This window comes from Schistocerca gregaria, chromosome 1, assembly GCF_023897955.1.
Source record: "Schistocerca gregaria isolate iqSchGreg1 chromosome 1, iqSchGreg1.2, whole genome shotgun sequence".
In the NCBI taxonomy this organism is placed as follows: Eukaryota; Metazoa; Arthropoda; class Insecta; order Orthoptera; family Acrididae; genus Schistocerca; species Schistocerca gregaria.
In genome coordinates this window covers 1105786249-1105813680 of record NC_064920.1, presented here as the reverse complement: position 1 = coordinate 1105813680, position 27432 = coordinate 1105786249, and the positions used below count along the sequence as shown (strand labels likewise).

Genomic DNA, 27432 nt, shown 5'->3' with positions numbered 1-27432 from the left:
ACACCGAAAGAAGGGTAGCTCGTTTTGTGTCATCGGGGAACAAGGGAGAGAGCGCCACACACATGACACCCGTATGAGGGTGGCATGGCAGTTGTTGGAACAAAGGCTGACTTCAGAACGTATGTCGTTGCAGCTGTCCCTGCAGAAGAATGGTCGCCACTCGTGCGGGGCGTCCATCCTCAGCGACTACTGGGCGCTCACTGCGGCTCACTGCGTTTACGCACTCGTCAGGTAAGTGGATCTGTCAATACGGAAATCCAACAGAATCAACCAAGCATCGATCAGGGGATCGTTTCTGGAGGGGGATCGAAATGTTTACTGTCTCTATCCACCCGCACTCTCCAAAACGGCTTGCTGTACATCCATTTTTAATGTGACACAGATACCAACGGTATTTATAACTTAAAATTTCTTCCACACATGGTCTTCCGAAATTCCCGTTACAAACTTCTACGACATGTAGAGGGGAGTGAGTAGATAATATTTTGAACTGCAATCCATGTCTGGCAAAGTGCTGTTTCTGTGCTACAACCATTTCAAAATATGTTGGTAACACGACCACTTTTGCAAATAATTTGTTAGGCGTGATCCAGTACATCACTTGTTTTGCAGTTCCACTCATTAATGCCAAAGAAACTGCTCCTTACTCGTTGACGGAATTCTTCAACGTGATGCAGTACGACCGCTTCCAGCTCGGATGTGCGACGTCTGCTGAAGGTAAAGCCATTGCTAATTGTGGCGAAAAGGATATGCAACTGTGTCGGACGTTGTCGAGAACGATCTTGATAAAGGCGATGATTAGCTCTTTCACTATCGTGAGCTTCGCAATGCAAAAGGATCATGTCGGTGTATTCTGCAAACGTGTAGTGAACCATATTGCTTTAATACTCGCAGACACGTGAGTGAAGCTCGAAACACGTCAGGGAGGCAGGACTGATGTCAAATGACATAAACCGATCTAACGCAGCCAGCCTCCAACATGACTACCCTCTTGCATACCTGCTTAGAAATATTTTTTTTTTTTTTTTTTTTTTTTTTTGGTTAAGTCCTATAGGACCAGTGTACTGAGGTCATCGGTCCGTAAGCTTACACACTACTTAATACAACTTAAACTAACTTATGCTAAGGACGACACTCGCACCCATGCCCGAGGGAGGACTAGAACCTCCGACGGGGGGAAGCCGCGCAAACCGTGACAAGGCGCCCAAGACCGCACGGCTACCCCGCGCGGCGAATATGATTTCAAACGAATGTAGCACAGAAATGATACGTTTCCGGACACTGGATCCTATTGCAAATATTGTGTACTCACTCCCCTCCAAATATCTTAGAATTTTGTAACGGGAATTTTCGATCACCTTGAACACTGTGTGAGGAGTAGCGCTTCTACATCGTGCCTATTGAGATGTGAGATCTGTGAACAGGCATGCAGTATGAGTGTGGCGCGGGACAGGTGGCATCAGATGCTCGAAATTGTGTAGTTTCTGTGCGATCTGATAGAGGTCTCTAGCTGATGGACACTGGTTGAGCTTCTAACAACCCTATCACAAGAAAGGTCAAAATTTAATTATGAATGTGGTGTTGCTCACGCTGCTAAATACTGAATTTTCGGGCCACAACAAAGTTATTATGTGGCAGGTGTCATTAGAGCACAGTTAATAAAGTCATTTCATGTAATAATAAATAAACTAGGCACTCATCTTTTCGTATTTCCCATGCTGGTGTCGTTGTAAACGGCTGAATCGTCGAAAATCTAGGTGGTGATGATTCTAAGCTCGGATGCAAAGAGGTCTAGGTTTCATTCTGTTATATTCAAAAGTTTTATAGATGTGTTTAACAAACCGTTCTTGGAGACAAAAGAAAGATTACATATAAGAATAATATTATTGCAATATAAACATATCGATGTATCAAAATACCTCTACATTAATGAAATCAAATCTGAATGTTGTCTCAGAAATATGTCATCCACTTTACAGAAACACTGTAGAATATTGCTTTGAAAGTTAGCACAATGGTGATGTAAAAAAAGTTATCAGCACTCCGAATTCAAGTTACACTTCTTTTTTATTGCTTTTGTTGCAATGGCACGTAACACACAAAACTTCACTTCACAATACAAAACATACTTGAAAACATCTTCCTCACTGTTAAAGTTCACATTTTATAAGCTGACTACAATATGCGCCTTTCCAACATGACGTCCAAGACTTGACTTTTTCAAGGTCCGACTCTCTAACAAACTGTTAATCGCTTACGCGCCCAAAAATCAGAGTTACAAGTACGTCAAAGATCATAGTGACAAAAGAAAGAATACACATAAGAATAATATTATTGCAATATAAACATATCGATGTATCAAAATACCTCTACATTAATGAAATCAAATCTGAATGTTGTCTCAGAAATATGTCAACCACTTTACAGAAACACTGTAGAATATTGCTGGTATCGAGAGGTTGAGTTGAAGTGCCGTAATGGTTACGTAATTCAAGTACCATTACGAGCTACAGTCAAAATCAGTCAATTTTTTGCAATTATGTTTGTTTACTTTTCTTATTGTTTATTAATTACTAGTATAATTGCGCTTAGTTATGAGAGTGAATGGAGGTGTAAATGTAAAGTACTGTTTTATATCAAGTTTTTATTCTATACATTGAAGTAATTGGTCATGTGAGGAGTGTCCGAGAATGACGTGTGTGTTAGTCATTCGTACCGGGGACTTTCTTATGAACTATTTCGTCAGTTTATTGACGAGGGAAATGAGATTATGATTTCGGTGAAGTAGTTTTGTTAAGAGAGAATTAATTTTTTATTCGTGTGTTTTCAAAATTTATGTATGGTAATATACTGTTCTAATTCAGCGAGAAATTTTCATTGGTTGTATAATAAGCGCGCAATTGACCGGATTTGATGCTGCTTTCCTTCTGTGATGTTTCTCTGCCAATAAGAAATTAGTATCTTCGCCCGTATTTTAGGAACTAGAAATTTCTTTTGTGTGGAGAGATGAGGGGAGACGGGTGCTGCGTTGAAAATTATTGTTAGTATTGTGAAATTTAGGTACCAAAGTGTTTGAGAAGTGCCGTAAAGTGTGCAAGAGAGTTCAGTTTAATGCACGGAGTGAAATTCAGAACGTTTGGGGACATTTTAAATAACTAAGTTCCGCGTGGTGTTTTGCTTACACCCGAACGTGAACGCTTTGTTACGTGACACTGACTATAGAAACACTTGAGCGAGCTGTTCTGAAAGTAACAATCCGTTCGTAAGCTTTCGGTGAAGGATAATTAATAACTATCACAAACTGGCGACGGTTGTGAATGATATGTGCATATGGACTTTTCAGACTTTGTGCAGGTTAGAGTAAGGCTTAGTAGTGACTGGTGTATGCAAGTTTACCGTAATAGAGTGAAATATTATGCACATAAATACTTTCATTTAACTATTCCTTCCACCGACAAAACTACTATAGTGCGAAATGCGGTTACGATGTGCACAGTTGTTTTTTCTATAGCTTTTTCCGGTTGAGAAGCGCATGTCATTAAGTTCAAGGAAGCGTGTGCGTAAGGAGAAATTCATCACTAGGTTCAAAATGGTTCAAATGGCTCTGAGCACTATGGGACTTAACATCTGTGGTCATCAGTCCCCTAGAACTTAGAACTACTTAAACCTAACTAACCTAAGGACATCACACACATCCATGCCCGAGGCAGGATTCGAACCTGCGACCGTAGCAGTCACGCGGTTCCGGACTGAGCGCCTTAACCGCGAGACCACCGCGGCCGGTTCACCACTAGGTGAATGAAACTTCATGAACTTTGCAATGCACCGCACCCCAGCAACTGCTCAGAACAATTAGAGCGACAAGAAGTGATGGAGTGTATCATGCACGTAGTCCGTGATTGAGATATAGACTGTCGCCATTAGTCTTCCGACGTGATTTTAATAGTGATAACAACCCTGTACAATACGTTTGAAAGCCGTGGCTTACTGGCAGTATTCAAAGGTGTCGTGCTATGCCTAAGAGTGAAATGGACGAACAATGTCTCACTCTGCCGTCTAGTGACTGTAACTAAAGAGTGCGTTTCTCTACTCTCTGTACGTTTCATAAATCAACATGAGACACCGGACTGACGCAGAGCGTTTTCGGGCAGGGGCAGTGACATTACTGCAGGAAGGTTGGACTGTTCGTGCAGTGTCTACAGAGCTTAATGTGGTTTCATCCATTGGTGGGGGAGAGGGGGTTTGGAAACGACATCTTGAAACTGGTACATACAAATGGTTGCTAGGGCAAGGGAAAAACAAGAAAATATTCGCCAGAGACGCCCGACATTAAACTTTTCACAGCGCGGACGCACGGAGACTGTCCGTGGCCTATAAAATAATCTAAGAGCAGCACCTGGTTGCAGTGTCAGTGGCAATACACAACAATACGCAAGATGGTTTAAGACCAAGAAGACCTCGTCACGTCTCTCAGTTAGCTGCTCGGCACATGAAAGATCGACTCCACAGATCTGGCTGCTGCTCATTCGTGGTGTGGTGTGGTGTCACATGACTTCTAATACTGGGAGGCCGACTTAATGCTCAGAGGTACATAAACGAGATTTTGCTGCGTCATTTTAAGCCCTTTGCACCTTCGACATGAACAACTTGAAGAGGTCATTGAGAAGTGGAAAAAATTCCACCAGAAAATGTTCGTAGACGTCCCAGGAGAATCCCTCGAAGATGCGAGGCGGTAGTCCGGAAGCATGGAGGGCCTACCACATACTTATATGCTTCTTTTTGTGCCTTACGTGACTTGAGTTATGGCGTTCGATTTTAGTGTATGACATTGAGTTGAATTAGTGGTTGTAGCCCCAACATGTATCTACATCTACATCTACATTTATACTCCGCAAGCCACCTAATGGTGTGTGGCGGAGAGCACTTTACGTGTCACTGTCATTACCTCCCTTTCCTGTTCCAGTCGCGTATGGTTCGCGGGAAGAACGACTGCAGGAAAGTCTCCGTGCGCGTTCGAATCTCTCTAATTTTACATTCGTGATATCCTCGGGAGGTATAAGTAGAGGGAAGCAATATATTCGATACCTCTTCCAGAAACGCACCCTCTCGAAACCTGGACAGCAAGCTACACCTCGATGCAGAGCGCCTCTCTTGCAGAGTTTGCCACTTGAGTTTGCTAAACATCTCCGTAACGCTATCACGCTTACCATATAACCCAGTGACGAAACGCGCCGCTCTTCTTTGGATATTCTCTATTTCCTCTGTCAACCCGACCCGTACGGATCCCACAGTGATGAGCAATACTCAAGTATAGGTCCAACGAGTGTTTTGTAAGCCACCACCTTTGTTGATGGACTACATTTTCTAAGGGCTGTCCTAATGAATCTCAACATGGCACCCGCCTTACCAACAATTAATTTTATATGATCATTCCACTTCAAATCATTCCGTACACATACTCTCACACATTTTACAGAAGTAACTGCTACCAGTGTTTGTTCCGTTATCATATAATCATACAATAAAGGATCCTTCTTTCTATGTGTTCGCAATACATTACATTTGTCTATGTTAAGGATCAGTTGCCACTCCCTGCATTTCGCTGCAATTTTCTAATGCTGCAACTTCTCTGTATACTACAGCATCATCCGCAAAAAGCCGCATGGAACTTCCGACACAATCTACTAGGTCATTTATATATGTATATTGTGAAAAGCAATGGTCCCACAACACACCCTTGTGGCACGCCAGAGGTTACTTTAACGCCTGTAGACGTCTCTCCATTGAGAACAACATGCTGTGTTCTGTTTGCTAAAAACTCTTCAGTCCAGCCACACAGCTGGTCTGATATTCCGTAGGCTCTTACTTTGTTTATCAGGGGGTAGTGCGGAACTGTATAGAACGCCTTTCGGAAGTCAAGGAAAATGGAATCTACCTGGGAGCCTGTATTTAATATTTTGCGTGTCTCATGAACAAATAAAGCGAGTTGGGTCTCACACGATCGGTGTTTGCGGAATCCATGTTGATTCATACAGGGTAGATTCTGGGTTTCCAGAAATGGCATGATACACGAGCAAAAAAACATGTTCTAAAATTCTACAACAGATCGATGTCAGAGATATAGGCCTCTAGTTTTGCACATCTGCTCGACGACCCTTCTTGACAACTGGAACTAACTGTGCTCTTTTCCAATCACTTGGAACCTTCCGTTCTTCAAGAGAGTGGCGGTACACGGCTGTTAGAAGGAGGGCAAGTTCTTTCGCGTACTTTGTGTAAAATCGAATTGGTATCCCGTCAGGTCCAGTGGAGTTTCCTCTGTTGAGTGATTTCAGTTGCTTTTCCATTGAGAAGGGAGTGGAGTTTCCTCTGTTGAGTGATTTCAGTTGCTTTTCCATTGAGAAGGGAACAGGATTACTGTTAAATAAAGGTTTGATTTTCCGGAACAAAAGTCTATTTCACTCCATACATTCCTGTAAACATGATGCAGATGTTTAGAATGTCGCCCCTCTCATTTTTTTCGGACAGTGTATGAAAGTAAACAGCCTGACTCATCCACTATTCATCGCCCAGCGCAAACCTCTGAAGACAGAAACTTGAAATTTGCAGAGAGTTTTGATCTTATACCGTAGGAATCGTTTAAGAAGTGTGAAGTGGAAGATTGTAAGTTTTATGAAAATATTTCATTATGAAAGCCTTTTTTAAGCTAAGTCTACATAAAATTTTGTTTAAATTTTCTGTTGGAAATAAAGAAAATAACTTTTTCAGTGTTTTTGGAAATTCAACTCCTAAGGGGATGAAATAGGCGCTGAAAGTTTTTGTGGAAATGTTTAGTTATGAAAGTTTTTTTGAAGCTAAATCAATGAAAATTTGTATTTTGATTCTCGCTTGGAAATAAAAAAAGTCTTTGTTTCGGTGTTTTTGAAAGTTAAGCCTCTACAGGGGGTATAATAGCGGCTCCAAACAGTACAACCACCAATATGGTGTACAAAGAAGTGCTTTAATAAACTCCAACTTCCTGTCTGCAATTTTGATCGTGTAGACCAGATACACTGTATCTAGGTTGTTTATTTTAACATGAAGAATGTGTGTAAGACTATATAAATTCAATGAAATTTTTAGGAATATGTGTAAATCTTTTACGGATTGTTTTATCAAATGTTAATACCCTGCTTACAGTTTAGTTTTCGTAGACTAGATACACTGTATGTATATTTACACATGAGCAATGGGCATAACAACATAAAAAATCGTGCTACCTAGGCAGCAAAATAACCCATGACGAACGGAGAAAGGGGGACATAAAATGAAGACTAATACTGGCAAAAAAGGCATTCTTGGCTAAGGGAAGTCTACTAGTATCAAACATGGGCCTTAATTTGAGAAATAAATTTCTGAGAATGTACGGTTAGAGCACAGTGTTGTATGGTACTTAAACATGAAAGGGAATCGAAGCATTTGAGATGGGTGGCACAGACGAATGTTGAAACTTTGGTAGACTGATATAATAAGGAATGAGGAGGTTCTCCGGAGAATCGGTAAGGAAAACAATATGGGGAAAACACTTAGAAAAAGAAGGAATAGAATGGTAGGACATCTGTTAAGACATCACAGTACTAGAGGGACCTGTAGAGGATAAAAACTGTAGAGAAAAACAGATATTGGAATACATCCACCAAATAATTGAGGACGTAGGTTGCAAGTGCTAGTTTAAAATGAAGAGGGTGGCACAGGATAGGTATTCGTGGCGGACCGCTTCATACCAGTCAGAAGACTGTGGACTCAAAACTTAAACAAAGTTACCATAGATATTTGTAGTGCATCAGCGGATGTCTGATTAATCATTACATTTAACAAAAGATCAACAACTGCAGGCAATTAAGAATCGAAACAACCATTAGATAATATGTTACAAAGCACCAGGTGCTAATTTTGTCTTTTTTCGGTAACTTTTCCATGCCGTAGCTTCTACCGATAACCAGCAGAAATCTAGAGGATTCAGAATAACTGAACGGGGGCGCGATGCTAGTGGAGCCCCTCGACCAACCAGTCACTCATTAAACTTTTGTGATATGCACTGTCGCACGAGAGCATCTCAAATGCTCTCAGCAGCTTCAGTTGTTTTCAGATTTGTTTCGGTATCATCTTTTCTAGTTCCTACACTCACTTTTAGATATCCGGCATGCGAACTGTGCGAGGACTACCGTGATCGCATACGCTTTTTGGTCAAATGCCAAGAGTCTCTATAAATTATACAGTGGTTTGTCGTTTGTAGGAAATGGACTAATATAGTATTAATATGACCAGCTCGAGGTCTGCGAAAAATTTGTAATTGCTTGAAAAGAAGCGGAGTAAATGAGAATAACATTATTTGCGATTTGAGGGAAAATTGAAATATTTCACGCACACTTGGTACTAGCCATGTCAATGAGGGGTCAGAAGTTCATCTCTTTAAGATCGAGTTATTAAGTAACACTGGTCTGATATGTAACTCTCAAGAACGCTTTCATGAAATCAAGTAATTCATTTAGGACATTTGAAGGACAGAAGGCTCTAGTTGAATAATGAGAGGCCAAGAGCTTCATATCTTTAAGGCGTAGCTCTTTTGTGTACAAAAAGTTGCATTGGTGAGATATTTGATTTTTTAAAATGGCTTCCTTCAAATCGAGTATTAAACTTAAGACTTTTAGCCGGCCGGAGTGGTCGTGCGGTTCTAGGTTCTACAATCTGGAACCAAGCGACCGCTTTTAGGTTTAATTAGTTCTAAGTTCTAGGTGACTGATGACCTCAGAAGTTGTCACATAGTGCTCAGAGCCATTTGAAACATTAAGACATTTAGAGAACAGCAGACGCTGGGAAGACAAATGAAGTTTATCTTTTCAAGGCCTATCCATGTTGGGCATAAAAAGTGACAGTAGTATGATATGTAACTGAAAAAATGATTTCCTCCGAATGAAGGACTAAATTCAGAACATTTCGAGAATATAAGACACTAGGAAAGCAAATGTTGTGTCACTAGGGACATGCTTTCACAACAAAACTCGAAAATTAAAATAAAATTGAAAAACCGGACAAATGTTTAGTGAAATGATTTGTCTAAAAGTAAGAAGTAAAGTAAATTAAAGAAACATTTGACGCGCCTTTTAATGGTGCACGAAATAATGATGCACGCCAAACGTTTGTCTAATCCTTTTTTTTTTATTTATTGAGAGTGATTTCGCATCTGCAAGTCACTGGAGCAACCTGCGGAAGGTTTATTCAGTTGGAACGCAAATTGCGGATGTCATTCAGTGCAAAAGGCACATGCCACTCGGCAAGGGGCTTCGATTAAACATTGCATAACATCATTTCTGTCACTTTTTCTCATTGTTCGCACTCCACAGAATACCTAGCCTTAGTTTGATAGCAACCTCACTACAGCACTTAGAGAATGACTGATGTAGGTGAGATTGTCATGAATGATAATTGCATCATTTTTAGAGGATTAATTACACAACAACAACACAAGAGCAATGAACGTCAACAGGATGATAATCTACAACACAGGATATCGATCGTTCTTGACACAAATGAAATGTCCCATAATGTTGCATGTATCTGTTTTCAAATATATGCCAATAAGACTTGTATTCTAGTTTCGCGGCCGGCCAGTGTGGCCGAGGGGTTCTAGGCGCTACAGTCTGGAACCGCGTGACCACTACGGTCGAAGTTTCGAATCCTGCCTCGGGCATGGATGTGTGTGGTGTCCTTAGGTTAGTTAGGTTTAAGTAGTTCTAAGTTCTAGGGGACTGATGACCTCAGTAGTTAAGTCCCATAGTGCTCAGAGCCATTTGAGCCATTTTGTCTAGTTTTGAAGACTACCATTTCCTGAAGAACATGACGCATTTTGTTTTAAACATTCCGTCTACGGGGAGTTCCTTGTGTGTCTTGTATTATTCAATGCATCAAAACGAAGATTTTCATAACATGATAGTACACAGAATGGCACGCAATTCTGTTCATATGGGTAATGCTGTTAACTGTGCATCCACCAAGGTGTTGAAACTTTTTTTTAATGAAATGGTGTACTTTTGTTAACGGCGTGGAAAAATTTTGAAAACCAGTAGCAGCGATATATTGCTTGCCAAGTTGTTGATTGTTGAAACTTGTCACAAGTTAATAGCGAAAACTGATACAGATGAAAGTATACGATATTAGAAATAAAATAATTCCAATAGCCACGGTCGTAATGTAAGAATTCGCTTCAGTTATAATAAAAATGTAGTTGCTTAACTGCATGACCTTTTTAAGAGATTTGGATCTCCATCTTCAGGTGCTACCAACTGTAAAGACAAGACGCAAAGCTGGGTGTAAAGTTCATGCAAGGAGTTACGAAAATGAGGTAATCCGCAGAAAGCTATCTAAAGCATCCCGTTGTAGGTGATGCTCGCAAAAGATGAAAAAGGTGCTCAGACAGAGAAAAAGAACACAGCGTTATTATTACAGAGAAGTACACAGTAATGTAGGCAACAGAAAACAGATGCCAAGAAAAAGCAATGTAAAGATCATTACATGAAAGAAAGTAGTGAATACGATAGAGGATCACTCAGTCTGTCACTGTCGAGAAACAATGCCAGAAGCATGGTAGGTTTAGGCTGCACTGTCGATGTTCAAGGTCCCGATAACATGCGCTTCACTTGGAGGAAGACGGTCGCAGCACTTCTGAAATGGAGCATCAGCGTCCAGGCTCTGACTCACACTGGTTGGTGATCGCAGGCTGCCCGGCGGAGGAGTTCCGGGAAGGTGTCTCGTGTGCAGACGCAAGCTATTACTGGCTATGAAACTTCCCGGCAGATTAAAACTGTGTGCCCGACCGAGACTCGAACTCGGGACCTTTGCCTTTCGCGGGCAAGTGCTCTACCATCTGAGCTACCGAAGCACGACTCACGCCTGGTACTCACAGCTTTACTTCTGCCAGTATCTCGTCTCCTCCCTTCCAAACTTTACAGAAGCTCTCCTGCGAACCTTGAAGATCTAGCACTCCTGAAAGAAAGAATACTGTGGAGACATGGCTTAGCCACAGCCTGGGGGATGTTTCCAGAATGAGATTTTCACTCTGCAGCGCAGTGTGCGCTGATATGAAACTTCCTGGCAGATTAAAACTGTGTGCCCGACCGAGACTCCGCAGTATTCTTTCTTTCAGGAGTGCTAGTTGTCGGCCGCGGTGGCCGTGCGGTTCTAGGCACTCCAGTCCGGAGCCGCGCTGCTGCTACGGTCGCAGGTTTTAATCCTGCCTCGGGCATGGGTGTGTGTGATGTCCTTAGGTAAGTTAGGTTTAAGTAGTTCTAAGTCCTAGGGGACTGATGACCACAGCAGTTGAGTCCCATAGTGTTCAGAGCCATTTGAACCATTTTTTGAGTGCTAGTTCTGCAAGGTTCGCAGGAGAGCTTCTGTAAAGTTTGGAAGGTAGGAGATGAGATACTGGCAGAAGTAAAGCTGTGAGGACCAGGCGTGAGTCGTGCTTCGGTGGCTCAGATGGTAGAGCACTTGCCCGCGAAAGGCAAAAGGTCCCGAGTTCGAGTCTCGGTCGGGCACACAGTTTTAATCTGCCAGGAAGTTTCACATCAGCGCACACTCCGCTGCAGAGTGAAAATCTCATTCTGGCTATTACTGGCTATATCCGATGAATGACGCGCCCTCAGTACAGCAGCGGTTGTCGTAGGCAATGACTGACCACGCGGGGTTGCAGGCGCCTCAAAGGGCGGCGACCCGCATCACTCCTTAGCTTGGCGTGTGGCCGGATCAGGCGGCACCAGCCATTCGCTGTACGACATTGACGTGAGAAAATCATGGGATACGCCCAAATATCGCGTCGGTCCTCTTTTACCCGGCATACTGGTGCAACTCGATGTGGCATGGACTGAACAAGTCGTTGAAATTCCCCTGGAGAAATAGCGAGGCATGTTGTCCCTAGAACCGTCCATAACTGCAAAAGTTTTGCTGGTGCAGGATGTTTTGCACTAACTGACCCCACGACTGTGTTCCATAAATGTTCGAAGGGATTCAAGCCGGGAGATGTGTGTAGCCAAATCATTCGCTCTAACTGTTTTGCATTCGAAATATTACGTTTCGCATAACTTCGTAGCGTTTTTCCGTAAGTTTAGTAAACACAACAGATAAACATAACAGGGACTTCAGTCATCAATAATACAGACATCAAAAAAAGTTTTGCATCACGCCGGTTCCCAGAATCCCTGACGATAGACGTTGACTATGGATATTGTATCACAAACACAGTCCCTTTGAATGTTTGGAGATGTCATTAAACCCGCCCAAAGATGTGAACAACCATGCATGAGCAGCGCCTATTAGACGGAGGGGGTCCGACAGCCGATTAGTTCCAGTCACTCCACCAGGAAGGAGGTACACGGCTCGTGTTGGCTGTAGTTCAACCATACCTAGACGGTCAATACCGCGGTTCAGTCGCGTCCGCATTGTTACTTTGTGCCAGGAAGGGCTCTCAGCAAGGGAAGTGTCCAGGCGTCTCGGAGTGAACCAAAGCGATGTTGTTCGGACATGGATGAGATACAGACAGGAACTGTCGCTGTCGCTCAGTCCGCCCAAGGGCTGATACTGCAATGGATGACCGCTACCTACGGATTATGGCTCGGAGGAACCCTGACAGCAACGCCACTAAGTTGAATAATGCTTTTCTTGCAGCCACAGGACGTCGTGTCGCGATTCAAACTGTGCGCAATAGGCTGCATGATGCGCAATTTCAGTCCCTCCGTCCATGGTTGAATAATGCTTTTCGAGCAGCCACAGGACGTCGTGTTACGACTCAAACTGTTGGGCAATAGGCTGCATGATGCGCTACTCCACTCCAGATGTGCATATCAATCCCTGCAACCACGACTCCATGCAGCGTGGTACAGATGGGTCCAACAACATGCCGAATGGACCGCTCAAGATTGGCATCACGTCCTCTTCACCGATGAGCGTTGCATAAGCCTTCAATGAGACAATCGTCGGAGCCATCCTTAGAGGCAACCCGGTCAGGCTGAACGCCTTAGACATTTTGTCCAGCTAGTGCAGCTTGATGGAGATTCCCTGCTGTTTTGGGATGGCATTATGTGGGGCTGACATACGACGCTGGTGGTCATGGAAGGCGCCGATATGTGAATGCCATCCACCAACCGATAGGGCAACCCCATAGCGGTAGCATATTGGCGAGGCATTCGTCTTCATGGATGACAATTCGCGCCCATATCATGCACATATTGTGAATGACTTCCTTCACGATAACGACATCGCTCGACTAGTGTGGTCAGCATGTTCTCCAGACATGAACCCTATCGAACATGCCTGGGATAGATTTAAAAAGGCTGTTTACGGACGAAGTGACCCACCAACCACTCTGAGGGATTTATGCCGAATCGCCTTTGAGGAGTGAGACAATCTGCCTTGATGAACTTCTGGATAGTGTTCCACGACGAAAACAGGCATGCATCAGTGCAAGAGGACGTACTGTTGGGTATCAGAGGTACCGGTGTATACAGCAATCTGGACCACCACTTCTGAAGGTCTCGCTGCGTGGTGGTACAACATGCAATGTGTGGTTTTCATTGGAAATATAAAGAGGTCGGAAATGATGTTTACGTTGATCTCTATTCCAATTTTCTGTATAGGTCCCTGAACACTCGGAACCGAGGTGATGCAAAACTTTTTTGATATATGTACACTCCTGGAAATTGAAATAAGAACACCGTGAATTCATTGTCCCAGGAAGGGGAAACTTTATTGACACATTCCTGGGGTCAGATACATCACATGATCACACTGACAGAACCACAGGCACATAGACACAGGCAACAGAGCATGCACAATGTCGGCACTAGTACAGTGTATATCCACCTTTCGCAGCAATGCAGGCTGCTATTCTCCCATGGAGACGATCGTAGAGATGCTGGACGTAGTCCTGTGGAACGGCTTGCCATGCCATTTCCACCTGGCGCCTCAGTTGGACCAGCGTTCGTGCTGGACGTGCAGACCGCGTGAAACGACGCTTCATCCAGTCCCAAACATGCTCAATGGGGGACAGATCCGGAGATCTTGCTGGCCAGGGTAGTTGACTTACACCTTCTAGAGCACGTTGGGTGGCACGGGATACATGCGGACGTGCATTGTCCTGTTGGAACAGCAAGTTCCCTTGCCGGTCTAGGAATGGTAGAACGATGGGTTCGATGACGGTTTGGATGTACCGTGCACTATTCAGTGTCCCCTCGACGATCACCAGAGGTTTACGGCCAGTGTAGGAGATCGCTCCCCACACCATGATGCCAGGTGTTGGCCCTGTGTGCCTCGGTCGTATGCAGTCCTGATTGTGGCGCTCACCTGCACGGCGCCAAACACGCATACGACCATCATTGGCATCAAGGCAGAAGCGACTCTCATCGCTGAAGACGACACGTCTCCATTCGTCCCTCCATTCACACCTGTCGCGACACCACTGGAGGCGGGTTGCACGATGTTGGGGCGTGAGCGGAAGACGGCCTAACGGTGTGCGGGACCGTAGCCCAGCTTCATGGAGACGATTGCGAATGGTCCTCGCCGATACCCCAGGAGCAACAGTGTCCCTAATTTGTTGGGAAGTGGCGGTGCGGTCCCCTACGGCACTGCATAGGATCCTACGGTCTTGGCGTGCATCCGTGCGTCGCTGCGGTCCGGTCCCAGGTCGACGGGCACGTGCACCTTCCGCCGACCACTGGCGACAACATCGATGTACTGTGGAGACCTCACGCCCCACGTGTTGAGTAATTCGGCGGTACGTCCACCCAGCCTCCCGCATGCCCACTTTACGCCCTCGCTCAAAGTCTGTCAACTGCACATACGGTTCACGTCCACGATGTCGCGGTATGCTACCAGTGTTAAAGACTGCGATGGAGCTCCGTATGCCACGGCAAACTGGTTGACACTGACGGCGGCGGTGCACAAGTGCTGCGCAGCTAGCGCCATTCGACGGCCAACACCGCGGTTCCTGGTGTGTCCGCTGTGCCGTGCGTGTGATCATTGCTTGTACAGCCCTCTCGCAGTGTCCGGAGCAAGTATGGTGGGTCTGAAACACCGGTGTCAATGTGTTCTTTTTTCTATTTCCAGGAGTGTATATTCTCGTTCATGATTTAAAACAGTCCGCCAACGGTGGGATAACTTCTCGATTCCGCTGCTTTAGAAATCACGTGGTTTTGAGGCGAATAATTCGTCAAACTGTGTTCGCAGTGGATTTCCATCTGGAAAGGAAGTTCCTATAAGATGGCCGACAGAGAGCGCAATCTGAAGTGGAAATCTGATCAAGATCTGGTGAAGAAGCTGGGTGCGGATTAACATCCCAGTCCAATTCCTGTATATTGTTTTTGACAGTCTAGCAGAACGTGGACGAGCGTTATCGTGGAGTAGCATCACGTCGTACAGTCTTCCTGGTCGTTGTCTTTGGACTTCGTCTGCAAGACGTCTCAGTTATTGACAATAAATGTCAGCAGTTATGGTTACATCTCAACGAATCAATTCGTATTACTCCACACCGTCGCTGTTCCACCAAAGGTTGCGTGCAGGTCTTTGTACGGGAAGTTGCTGCTTTGTTTGTGCGCAATCATTCCTTCCTTTCTCTTATGTAACCATAAAGACACCATTTCTCGCCACCAATGAAGATACAAGATAGGAATACTTAGTGATGTTCACGGGCCAAATAATGACGAGCTAGCACATATTACCACCCACTGATTTTTGTGATTTTGTCGTAGAGCACCCGACTTTTGAACCTTTCCCATTGCATGTAAATGTCCCACGATGGTGGAGTGGTCACATTTCATCAAATCTACAAGTTCTCGAGTACAAAGTCGTGGGTGATTATGGATTAGTACGTCCAAACTATCTTCAAGGAAACCTGAAGGTTTCCCTGCACGTTTAGAGTCACTAACGTCAAAACGGTACTCATTAAAGCGAGAAGACGATTTCCTTGCCGTGCTCTGTCCGGTGACATTACCTGCACACATGGCGCAAATGTTTCTGGCTGTCTCTGCTGCTGTCACCCTCTCTACTGAACTCAAACAGTAGAATATTTCGGAAATGTTTCGATTTCTCCACTTTACACCTCATTTTCTAGCATTCACAGATCCAGTCACTATCTGCAGCTACAAAACGACCATATGTGAACTCAAGTAGCAAGACTGAACTAAAAACGAAAAAAATCACAGTCGGTTATCAAACCCATAGCAACCGGAATTACAACATGCAGAACAAACTAGCCTCGAACTTATCCACCAACCTAAGCACATTCCTACTACAACACTTTGTACTGAAGCCATTGGTGACTAGCCACCATACACTCGTAATTCTCTTACAAATGGCTCCTCGGTGGATCAATATCTACTTGAAACATTTCGGGTTTATTATAATACATTTTTACTCGCGTCTGCTTTCATTATTGGTCGTGATGGTCTGTTTATACTTACGAAAGGTTATTCCTAAGTACCTCTGCGCTTTTAAAAGAAAACTGTTCGAAAACTACAAGACACGAGGAAAATAGACACATTTCAATGAATGGGGCACTCAAGTTTCCAGCGCGTTTTTAAGGTGCTCAATATGGGCACAGTCTGTGAGCTGGCGAACGTCAATACTTGTATGCAACCCAAAAAAGTCACTGCTGCAGGCGCTGTGCGAGAGGGCGCAACGGCAGCAGCCTGCTTTGGGACTCTGTTCACTGGCTTGCCTATCTGTACACACGAACTAATATACTGGGTGAGTAGAAAGTCTTGCCCTGATTATATAACCTTATAACAGAATAACCGTTTGGCATAATAACTTATATTTAATGCCGTTACATAGGTTAGTGTTACTAGTTCTTTTAAGACCACTTAGGTTAGTAAACGTCAACGTGTGCTCCCTTGGTAGCTCGGAGAACGTCGAGGCGGTATTCCAGTTCCCGCCAGGTGTTTCGTAACGTGTGTTCTGTCACAGCACCCACAGTATCTTCTATCCTAGGCTTCAGTTCGTCGACGTCAGCAACTGGTGCGACGAAGACTCTGTCCTTGATGTAGCCCCAGAAAAATAAGCCAAGGGGCGCAATGTCTGGAGAGCTGGGTGGCCAGGGTGTTCGACCGTTCCTTCCAATTCACCGATTGGACATTACTCCCCTCTCCAGACGTTACGTCCCTTGACTTTTTTTCTGGGGCTATATCAAGGACAGTGTCTTCGTCACACCAGTTGATGATGAAGACGAACTGAAGGTTAGGATACAAGCTGGTGTGGGTACTGTGACAGAACATATGTTACGAAACACCTGGCGGGAACTGGAATACCGCCTCGAGATTCTCCGAGCTACCAAGGGATCATACGTTGAAGTTTACTAACGTAAGTCGTCTTAAAAAAAGAAAAAAAACGAACAAAAACTAACCTATGTAACGGCATAAAATGTAACTTATTATGTCAAACGGTTGTTCTGTAATAAATTGTTATGATCAGGGCAAGACTTTGTGCTCACCCTGTATATTTAGTAATTTATTGGCTTTAGGGACGTGATCATTTAGCCCAATCAGTAGCGGAACGTCACTTATGACAGTATGAACGTAAGGACCGTGAATACGGTAGGGAGCTGCTGTTGAGTGTTAGTATACTGAAGCACAATTTTATTAATAACATTAATAAAAAATAAACCACTTCGTTGACACATCAGGATTCTTAAGAAATATTTTCTGAAATCTTGACAAGAAATCCAAGGCTTAACACAGTTGTTTGATAAGATCAACAATGTCACGTTTAACAACATATTCCAAATTTCAGCTTTAGGAACCTACAGAAATGACTAACAGGTAATCAAAATCCGACATCCACTGGCAAGTAAAACAGATGGCATATAGTTAGGAAAAACAAGCAAATCCAAGTAAATAGACTGATGACAAGTTCACGTAAAATACAGTCAGTTGGTCGTGCAGACAGGGTGCCCATGTAGCGCCAAAACAGCTTCTTCCTTTTGTTTACGAACAATGCTCAACCTGGTTGGGCAGCTGATTTTTAGGCTCTCACTTTAGTATGGTTAACAGAGAGAAAGAGCATCCACTTTGGGTTTAGCAGTTCTTTTACTCAGGACCCTTTCAGCTGAACTCACAGTGTAAAACACATGTTTGCTCAAGCTATCCTGTAATCTACAAATTACTAGTTACTAAGTTCACAGAAAAAATTACAACTTCAAAATACATTGGAGAAAATTTGGAAAAGATGAAGCGTGGCCAGTAACCACATTACTTACTTAACGTAGATAGCGCCAGTTAACGAGGCCAAATAGAGGCAAGAGGCTTCCACACCGCCAGTTTAATAGCCAGAAATACACACTAAAATTACTTGAATGAGATAACTTCTAAAGTTGGACAAAACTGCTTTACAGACGAGTATGGAGAACCAGGATGACAAAAAGGGAATAGTCTTTTCATACATAAAATATGTTTGGACCGTAATTGAATGCACTCCATAATTCCCAGGAAGTAGGAACGTAAGTCAACAATTTACTGATCAGTGGCTGCAATCAGTTGAGCATATCCACCAGTCACCCTCGTGTTCAGTCCTTTGGAACTACCTGACAGGAAACCAACCCGGCGCCACAGGGGACGCAGGCTTCTTGATCATGATCCACTTCCAAATACAAGTAGAGGCGGTTGCAGCACACCGAAATAACTTGTACATGGACAATCTCCAATGATCGTGCCGACATAAAATATCATGTAACCCGTTCCGATTAAAATTCCAAATGGAGCAGTGAGCCAAGTATTTTACAAGACACGACGTCGCGGCGCTTAATACTGAAGTCGCCACACAATACGCTAGACACCCGATCACTGAGAGAGTGAGAGATAGAGCAATCGTCCCCATTGTTGCGCTTAAATCGATGTAAACGTCACTGCGCTTCCCTCTGACGGTGGAAAATCGCTCTGACTCTGCCACCGCCAGTGATGCTGTCAACCGGTATCTATTATACTGAACCGCATCACGTTATAGCCGCATGGCACAGGCAGCGAAACAGTTCCCAACCGGAGAAAAAGAAATCTCCGGCAGGGCTGGGAATCGAACACTTCACTGAGCAATCCGCCGCGCCCACCGCTCAGCTACTGAGGCGATTGTACGAACTAATTATACGCGACAGTAAGGAGCGGATAACTTATGTGCTGTTCAGACACGCCTGCCTCCTAGTGGTGCTTTCTGCAACTATGCCAAGCGGCGCGTTACGAATCGAAGGGAGTGATCCTCCACCCACTTATGTGTATGCCTTGTAGTTTTCGAAAAGTAGTCTTCTGAAACCTCAGAGGTACTTGAGGATAACCCTGTATATACATTATGTGATCAAAACTATCCGGACATTGAGCTGCCACCTACTGCCAGGTTTTCCATACCAGAGACCACAGTAGTCATTAGGCATCGTGAGAGAGCAGAATGGGGCGCTCCACGGAAGTCACGCACCTCGAACGTGGTCAGGTGATTGGATGTCACTTGTTTCATGCGTCTGTAGGCGAGATTTCCACACTCCTAAACATCCCTAGGTTCACTGGAACCGATGTGATAAGGAAGTGGAAACTTGAAGGGACACGTACAGCACAAAAGCGTACAGGCCGACCTTGGCTGTTGACTGACAGAGACCGCCGACAGTTGAATAGAGTCGTAATGTGTAATGGCCAGGCAACTATCCAGACCATCACACAGGAATCCCAAACTGGATCTGGATCCACTGCAAGTACTATGACAGTTAGGCGTGAGGGGAGAAAACTTGTATTTCATGGTCGAGAGGGTCCTCATAAGCCACACATCACGCCGGTAAGATCCAAAAGACGACTTGCCCGGTATAAGGAGCGTAAACATTGGATGATTGAACAATGGAAAAACGTTGCTTTGAGTGACGAATCACTGTGCACAATGTGGCTATCCGATGGCACGGTGTGGATATGGTCAATGTCTGGTGAACGTCATCTGCCAATGTATGTTGTAGTGCCAACAGTAAAATTCGTATTCGGTGGTGTTATGGCGTGGTCGTGTTTTCATGGATGGGGGATTGTACCTCTTGTTGTTTCGCGTGGCTCTACCACAGCTCAGGGCTACATTCATGTTTAAAGCACCTTCTTGCTTCCCACTGTTGAAGAGCTTTTCGGGGATGGCGATTGCATCTTTCAACACGATCGAGTACCTGTTCATAATTCACGGCCTGTGGCGGAGTGGTTACACGACAATGACATCCCTGTAATGGTCTGGCCTACACAGAGTCCTGACCTGAATCCTATAGAACAGCTTTGGGATGTATTGGAACGACGACTTCGTGCCAGGCCTCATAGACTGACATCGATATCTCTCCTAAGTGCAGCACTCCGTGAAGAATGGGCTGCCATTCCCCAAGAAACGTTCCAGCACTTGATTGAACGTATGACTGCGAGAGTGAAAGCCGTCATCAAGGCTAGTGTGGGCCAACACCATATTGAACTCCGCATTACCGATGGAGGGCGGTTATTTTTGAGCACGTAGTGTACGTGTTGAGTCACGTAAGACGAAACAATCCTTTTATTTCATGGGGAGGTCAAGATATCGAAACGAGGTTTTCGGCAAGTGATAATTCATAGTGAGGCACGTAATTTTAGTCCTGACTTCCGTATGAATCGAGACATTGAGGCAGTTATGGGTTTTTTGTGGAAAGATGTATTATTTTTAGCTGCATGTGAAAGCTCTTGAAAGGTCCAGTACGGCGACATAACGTAATGTTGACTAATCATGAAAGACAAAGCAGCCAGAACGGCTGTAATTACCGTCAAGAGCCGTTCCGCCGTTATCTGTAGCGAGGAGATAAGCTTACGCTACTGAGATAAACCGTTGTTTCCCCTTGGTCCTTCTATATCCGACATCGATGTGGGTCAGTTACGATTTTTGTAAATGGAGCTATACGCTAACTTGAAGTTTACGCAAACGGTTTCAGATATGTGTATGCTCTCCTGTTTAAGAGAGAAACTGTTGTGGAAAAGATTAAAAAGATGAAACGATGGAACTGGTACCAGATTCGCACTTGCCGGTATATAAACAGCCTTGTAACTTCAGCACTTTTCTCCGCTAATTTTTGAAATGGTTTCAATCCTGCCATTATATACCACTGTACCCTTTACAAGCGCTTTCCTCTACCGTCGTATTGTGACAAACTGCCTACGGCGACGAGCACTATAAAGCTGTTACTATGTATATAGACGCAACGGTTACGATAAAGGAATGTACTGGAGTACTGGTTAGTATTCGTATTTTACTCCCCCAGTTAACAAATATCGTTAAAACGAATAGCGATCTAGAAAAATGTGGAACATCTCTATCGAATGGACACTTAAAATTCCGATTTAAAAATAATTTTGCTTCTAATGGGAAACAAACTGCTGCTTTACGCCGACGCTGGGTGTCTTATAAAATTCTTCATGAACGGGATTTGTTTGGAGCTGACTCCAGCTACACCTTGTGAAAACGAAATTCTGAATATCTGCCGGAACACCAGAAAAAAATCGTCTGACGGCTTTTAAGACAGAGCCTTCGCAGGCTTCTCCGTGACACGCAGTGTTACTGCATTTTTTTGCCTGCAGTGGCACCGTACTGGAGTTGCTGTCAGGCACCATCACTCTGGACGACGGAGGCACCCGGCACTCCGTAACGTCCATCGTCATCCACCCGCAGTACGATGAGTCCGACTCCTGGGTCAACGATGTCGCAGTGCTTAGGGTGAGTATCTAGTAGATCAACATGTCGAAAAGAAACCTAAAAATTACGAGTTACGGCTCCGCAATCTTGAGCCAATGTTATCACATCTGTAGTTGTAAAGTGAAACTTATACCGAACGCCCCATAGTATTGTTACAAACACCAGCTACCATCAGCATTAATTTCAGATATAGACCAACTTTAGACTTTCCCATACATTACGATGTTTTGTTGTTGCGTGTTTCCTGATATAATCTATCCACCTTCCTCTAAGTTGCCATAGTGATATTTTTCTTTTCTTGTCGTTTGGAATCCAGTTAAGAATTTAATTGTTCCACCTACATTTCATTCGCGTTCTTTCCTGTCCAACTCCAATTTCAACACAGCTAACAGATTACATTAGGTGTACTTTTCGTTCCAATAAATCTGATCGACGAGATCATCCAGGATGTAGAACATGTCAGGAAAACAAGAATACACAGTAATTATTTACAAATTAAAACAAATATTCTAATGTAGCTTCCACAAATCCCAAGAGAAATGGTCCTCATACGCCAAAATAAACCAAAACAAATCCTCTTTCAGAAGGTAATAAATAACTTGTCACAAACCGTTCGAGGTTCTAACTCATCCCAAAGCTGTTCGTTTGGTTCGAGTTCAGAACCCTGGCCAGGTCAGTACATTTCAGAAATGTTACTCTCCACGTACCATTGCATCACTGCGCCTGCTTTGTGACAGAGTGCATTGTGCTGCTGTTACGACCAACCATCGTACTCGAACTGTTTCAATACTGCACGCAGTATACATTCCTGTAAAATGTGTTCGTATCCTTTCACATTAATCGTCTTCCTAATTGTACCACACCCTAACCACGAAAAACAATCCCATTATCCTAGCACTACATCTTCCGTGCTGGTACTTCAAAAACTGGTTCAAATGGCTCTAAGCACTATGGGACTTAACATCTGTGGTCATCAGTCCCCTAGACTTAGAACGACTTAAACCTAACTAACCTAAGGACATCACACACATCCATGCCCGAGGCAGGATTCGAACCTGCGACCGTAGCAGCAGCTCGGTTCCGGACTAAAGCGCCTAGAACCGCTTGACCACAGCGGCCGGCGCTGGTATCTTACTGCCAGCTTTACACATGATGGTAAGTAACACTTCGATTGGATTGGTGCGCGGCCAGTGTGGCCGAGCGAGTCTAGGCGCTGCAATCTGGAACCGCGCGACCGCTACGGTCGCTGGTTCGAATCCCGCCTCGGGCATGGATTTGTGTGATGTCCTTAGGTTAGTTAGGCTTAAGTAGTTCTAAGTTACAGGGGACTGATGACCACAGATGTTACGTCACAGAGTGCTGAGAGCCATTTGAACCATTTTCTTGGGATTGGTGGGCGGGACAGTGTGTATCATCACTCGTCTCGAGTCATTCAGCGTCCAGTGGCATCGCTCTTTACACAACCTCAGCTTTGACGACAGAAGTATGCGGCTTAGGAGGTGGGACTCCAGCATTGCATACCATTCTTTTTAACTTCTTATACACAGTTATTTTGGATTTCTGATAGGGCTATGGAACTCACCAGACTTACTAGCTTTCCTTCCGTTAATTTCAACCGATTTTTTATAACCCCCGCTCCGGAATGCCGGTGGTTCTTGTCCATCTGAGCATGATGTCTGCCTGGTCTAGGTTTAGCTACGATTCTTCGTTCCCGTTTCCACTTCACAAGCACTTCACCGACAGTCGACTTCGGCATTTTTAGAAGGGTTGGAATTCCCCCGATGAATTTGTTACCAAGGTAAGATCCAATGACAAGTCAGTGTGTGAAGTCACTGAGCTCTCTTGTTTGATCCACTCTGCTGTTACTGCTTATCTACTGATAACACAATATTCTCCGCCTCCTTTTATACCGGCGGTTCCGTTTCTTGTGACATCTGGTGGTCAGATCCGTATTACATAATGATGTCCAGATATTTACGGTTAAATAATAATATTGTGACAATGCGAAAAAGAGGAAAAAATATACCACTCAGAATTAGCAATTTCTTCACACTGTTAAGGGAACATTGTATGTCCTATGCCACCAATGTTAAATTATCGAATTATTTGACCCATTAGCTTGGTAACCTTTTAAGAGACAAACTTACAATTTTCCTTAATTATTGAATGTACCTTTCTACATTCACTGAACTAGAATTATTAGCAAAATTGTATAACATGATATGTTATCTTTTTTTTTTCTTTCAATCATGCAATTTCTTGACAGAATTTTGTAAATAAATGAACATAGAAATAAAACAACTCGGGATATTTTAATTATTCTAGTGCCATATGTGTTGAGTCTCACACTTGACATGCTATGAAAATTTCATGTCTCTACCATTAGTACCTTTTTAGAAAATTTGTCATTTATTGCAAAAAATGTAGTTCAGAGATATTGAGGTTTAAAACTTTTTTTATTACAAATTCTTATACAGACTTACATTTCTGCGTCTTATATGCACTAGAATTGCCCTGTCCCATAGTCTGTGTCTTCTTCACTGTCACAACAGCCCAGTGCTTGGCTCCTCCCTTTCTTTCTTGCTTCTTTTGTCATTTGCTGAGGAGCTAGCTCTGTTTCGTGCACACGAAGCTCATCCACTTCCCGCAGTCCTTTAGCTGCGTTATGTCTAAATCTTACCCCTTAACTTCTCCCACCATTTAAAGTTATTACAGCATCAGACCCTGCTAACTTTAGAGTCATAAGGCCAACAAATACAGTTTTAGGCCAACAGCACCACACGACATTACTGAAGGAGTCCTTCGCATTCTGGGTCTTCCCATGTAAACGGTTCTTTAGTAGCTCAGGATTTGCAGGTCAATAATGACGTTGTCCATAATATCATTACTTTTACCACTGCCACCCATTTCTAAAGTTACTTTCCTTCTTGATGCACTAGGGGGCATGGCCACTTCCGAAACATTATCGTCTTTTCCTTCACTGCTAGTACATGTGTTTTCTTGATAAGAAAATGCAGGTCCAACATATCTGTTACTCGAAAATTTGATTACTTCTAGTTACTTTTATGCTTAGTCATTTTATTTACGTATAAAAAGCAATAGAAGATAATTTACTACAAAAACAGCCGATAATCACACTACTTTCAACTAGTATCAGAAACAAAGGACTGATTTATTTATTCATAATGCCAACATCTTAGACGTAGCAGTTGGCACAAAACAAAGCAATTCACAGCGTTCTAGACTGTGCTGTGTACTTCCCAAGATGTGGCTGCTCAACTGTCGCAGTCACACGGCAACGTTCAAAATATTTTTTGAAGGTCTCAGAATTGTCCGATTTTAATGTATTATATACCAAAATGTCCAGGAAACTCCAAAGTACATTATGGAGTAGAAAAATGAAAATAACGAATTTCACGTACAATGTCCCCTTCGTAACTTATACACCCTGCTTATGCCTTGTTGTCTATACACTCCGAGGAAAAAAAGAACGGGATGGAGAGTGACAGAGACAAACGACGCACCAATAAGGAATCATCGGTATGGAATGTAAATCAGTAGATGTGATGAACATGAACAGACAAATAAATGATCACTATTTCACGAAAATTGGATGATTTATTAAAGAGAAAGAGTGTCACACACTGGGCATTGGTAGATCTCCGGCCCTTATGCAATCAGGTTTTCTACTCCATAATGTACTTTGGACTTTCCTGAGCATTTTGGTATATAATACATTAAAATCAGACAATTGCGAGACCTTCAAATAATATTTTGAATGTTGATGTGTGACTGTTAATTTTCGTGGCTCTGCATATACTGCCACAGTTGAGCAGTCATATCTTGGGGCCTACACAGTCTAGAAGGCTGTGAATTGCTTTGTGTTGAGCCTACTGCTACGTCTCAGAAGCTGGCATTACGAATAAACAAATCAGTCCTTTGTTTCTGATACTAGTTTTCGTTGAAAGTAGTGTGATTTCGGCTATTTTTGTAGTAAGCTAACTTCTATTACTTTATATACGTAAATAAAATGACTAAGCGTAAAAGTAACTTCGTCTTGCATTGATTGATGGAGTTGCTGGATGTCCTTCTGAGGGATATCGTACCAAATTCTGTCCAATTGGCGCGTTATATCGTCAAAATTCCCAGATGGTTGGATGTCTCTGCCAGTAATGCTCTAAACGTCCCCAGTTGGAGAGAGATCTGGTGACCTCGCTGACCAAGGTAGGTTTGGACAAGCAGTAGAAACTCACGCCGTGTGCAGGCGGGCGTTATTTTGTTGAAATGTAAGCCAAAGATGGCTTGCCGTGAAGAATAACAAAAGAGGACGTAGAATATCGTCGATGTACCGCTGTACTGTAAGGCTGCCGCAGATGAGAACTAAATGGATCCTGCCATGAAATGAAATGAAATGACACCCCAGATGATCAATCCTGGTTGTCGGGCTGCATGGCGGGCAGTCACGTTGGTATCCTGCCACTGTCCGGGGCATTTCTAGACACGTATTCGCTGATCCGCTGGGTTCTGTTCGAAGCGGGACTCCTCACTGAAGACTATTCTAGTCCAGTCAATGAGATTGCAGGCCGAATGTGGCGACAGCACTGCAAACGAGCATATTGGTATACAAAGTTTAATGGTAGCCGCCTCTAGGGGTGCCGTGAGCTAAGCCACCTTTTAGTGAGCCACCTATTAATGGCACTTGTGGTCACTGATGCCTGTCTGGGAGGCATGGTTCTGTCCAGCTTAGTACACAGGATGAAATTCGCAAAGACTTTATGTGCTGGCATCGACATGTTCCCTGTCTGCTATCCTTGACAACTGCGTGGTGAAATTGCACTGCAGCGTCTATCATTCATCCATCGGCAGCGAAAATTTACACTTTCCCATTTTCCGTCGATATCTTTATGAATATCAGTTTGTGACCAATTTGCATCACTCCTTCGTGGTACGTCGTTTCTTTTGCCTTAGAATGTTATAATGCAAAATTGGTCACTGTTACTGGAGTTTTGACTACAAAAACTTATAAAGTATGTTATTATGTTGTCCGCAAGAGTAAGAAGTATACATTAATAGGTTATCTAAATTTTTACTTTATCTTGGTGTAACTGTACGGTGACAGGTGTGGACGCCGTTCCCGCTGAACGGTGAGACAGTGGCGCCGATCCTGCTGCCTGCGTAGGGAGAGGACACACCTGCCGGATCGCCAGTCACCGTGGTCGGTTGGGGGCGGCTCTCGGTGAGTACTTCCTTACTCTGCTCCTCTCTGTACTGGAAAATGCTGGTAAAAGTGAGCGTCTTGTTCGTGTGTCCACAGTAGACATGTAAGGCTATGCAATTTCTTCTACCTTAACTACAACCGGTTAACGGCCTTGCTGCAGTGGCAACACCGGTTCCCGTCAGATCACCGAAGTTAAGCGCTGTCGGGCTACGTTAGCACTTGTATGGATGAACATTCGGTCTGCAGAGCGCTGCTGGGAAGCGGGGTGCACTCAGCCCTTGCGAGGCAAACTGAGGGGCTACTTGATTGAGAAGTAGCAGCTCTGGTCTCGTAAACTGACATACGGCCGGGAGAGCGGTGTGGTGGCCATATGCCCTCCATATCCGAATCCAGTGACGCCTGTGGGCTGAGGATGACACGGCGGCCGGTCGGTCCCATTGGTCCTTAATGGCCTGTTCGAGCGGTGTTTTTAACTACAGCAA

General features: G+C 43.9%; 1 protein-coding gene and 1 long non-coding RNA gene across 2 annotated transcripts in view; both read left to right on the top strand.

The window, feature by feature from the left end:
* Positions 1–27432, top strand: part of LOC126282916 (trypsin delta-like) — a 121869-nt gene that overhangs the window by 81503 nt on the left and 12934 nt on the right. The gene's annotated exons all lie outside the window — the stretch shown is intronic.
* LOC126282942 (uncharacterized) lies at positions 137–26962 on the top strand. Its single transcript, XR_007551379.1, has 3 exons — positions 137–231; positions 21618–21753; positions 26852–26962. It is a non-coding gene; the product is annotated as an uncharacterized LOC126282942 (long non-coding RNA).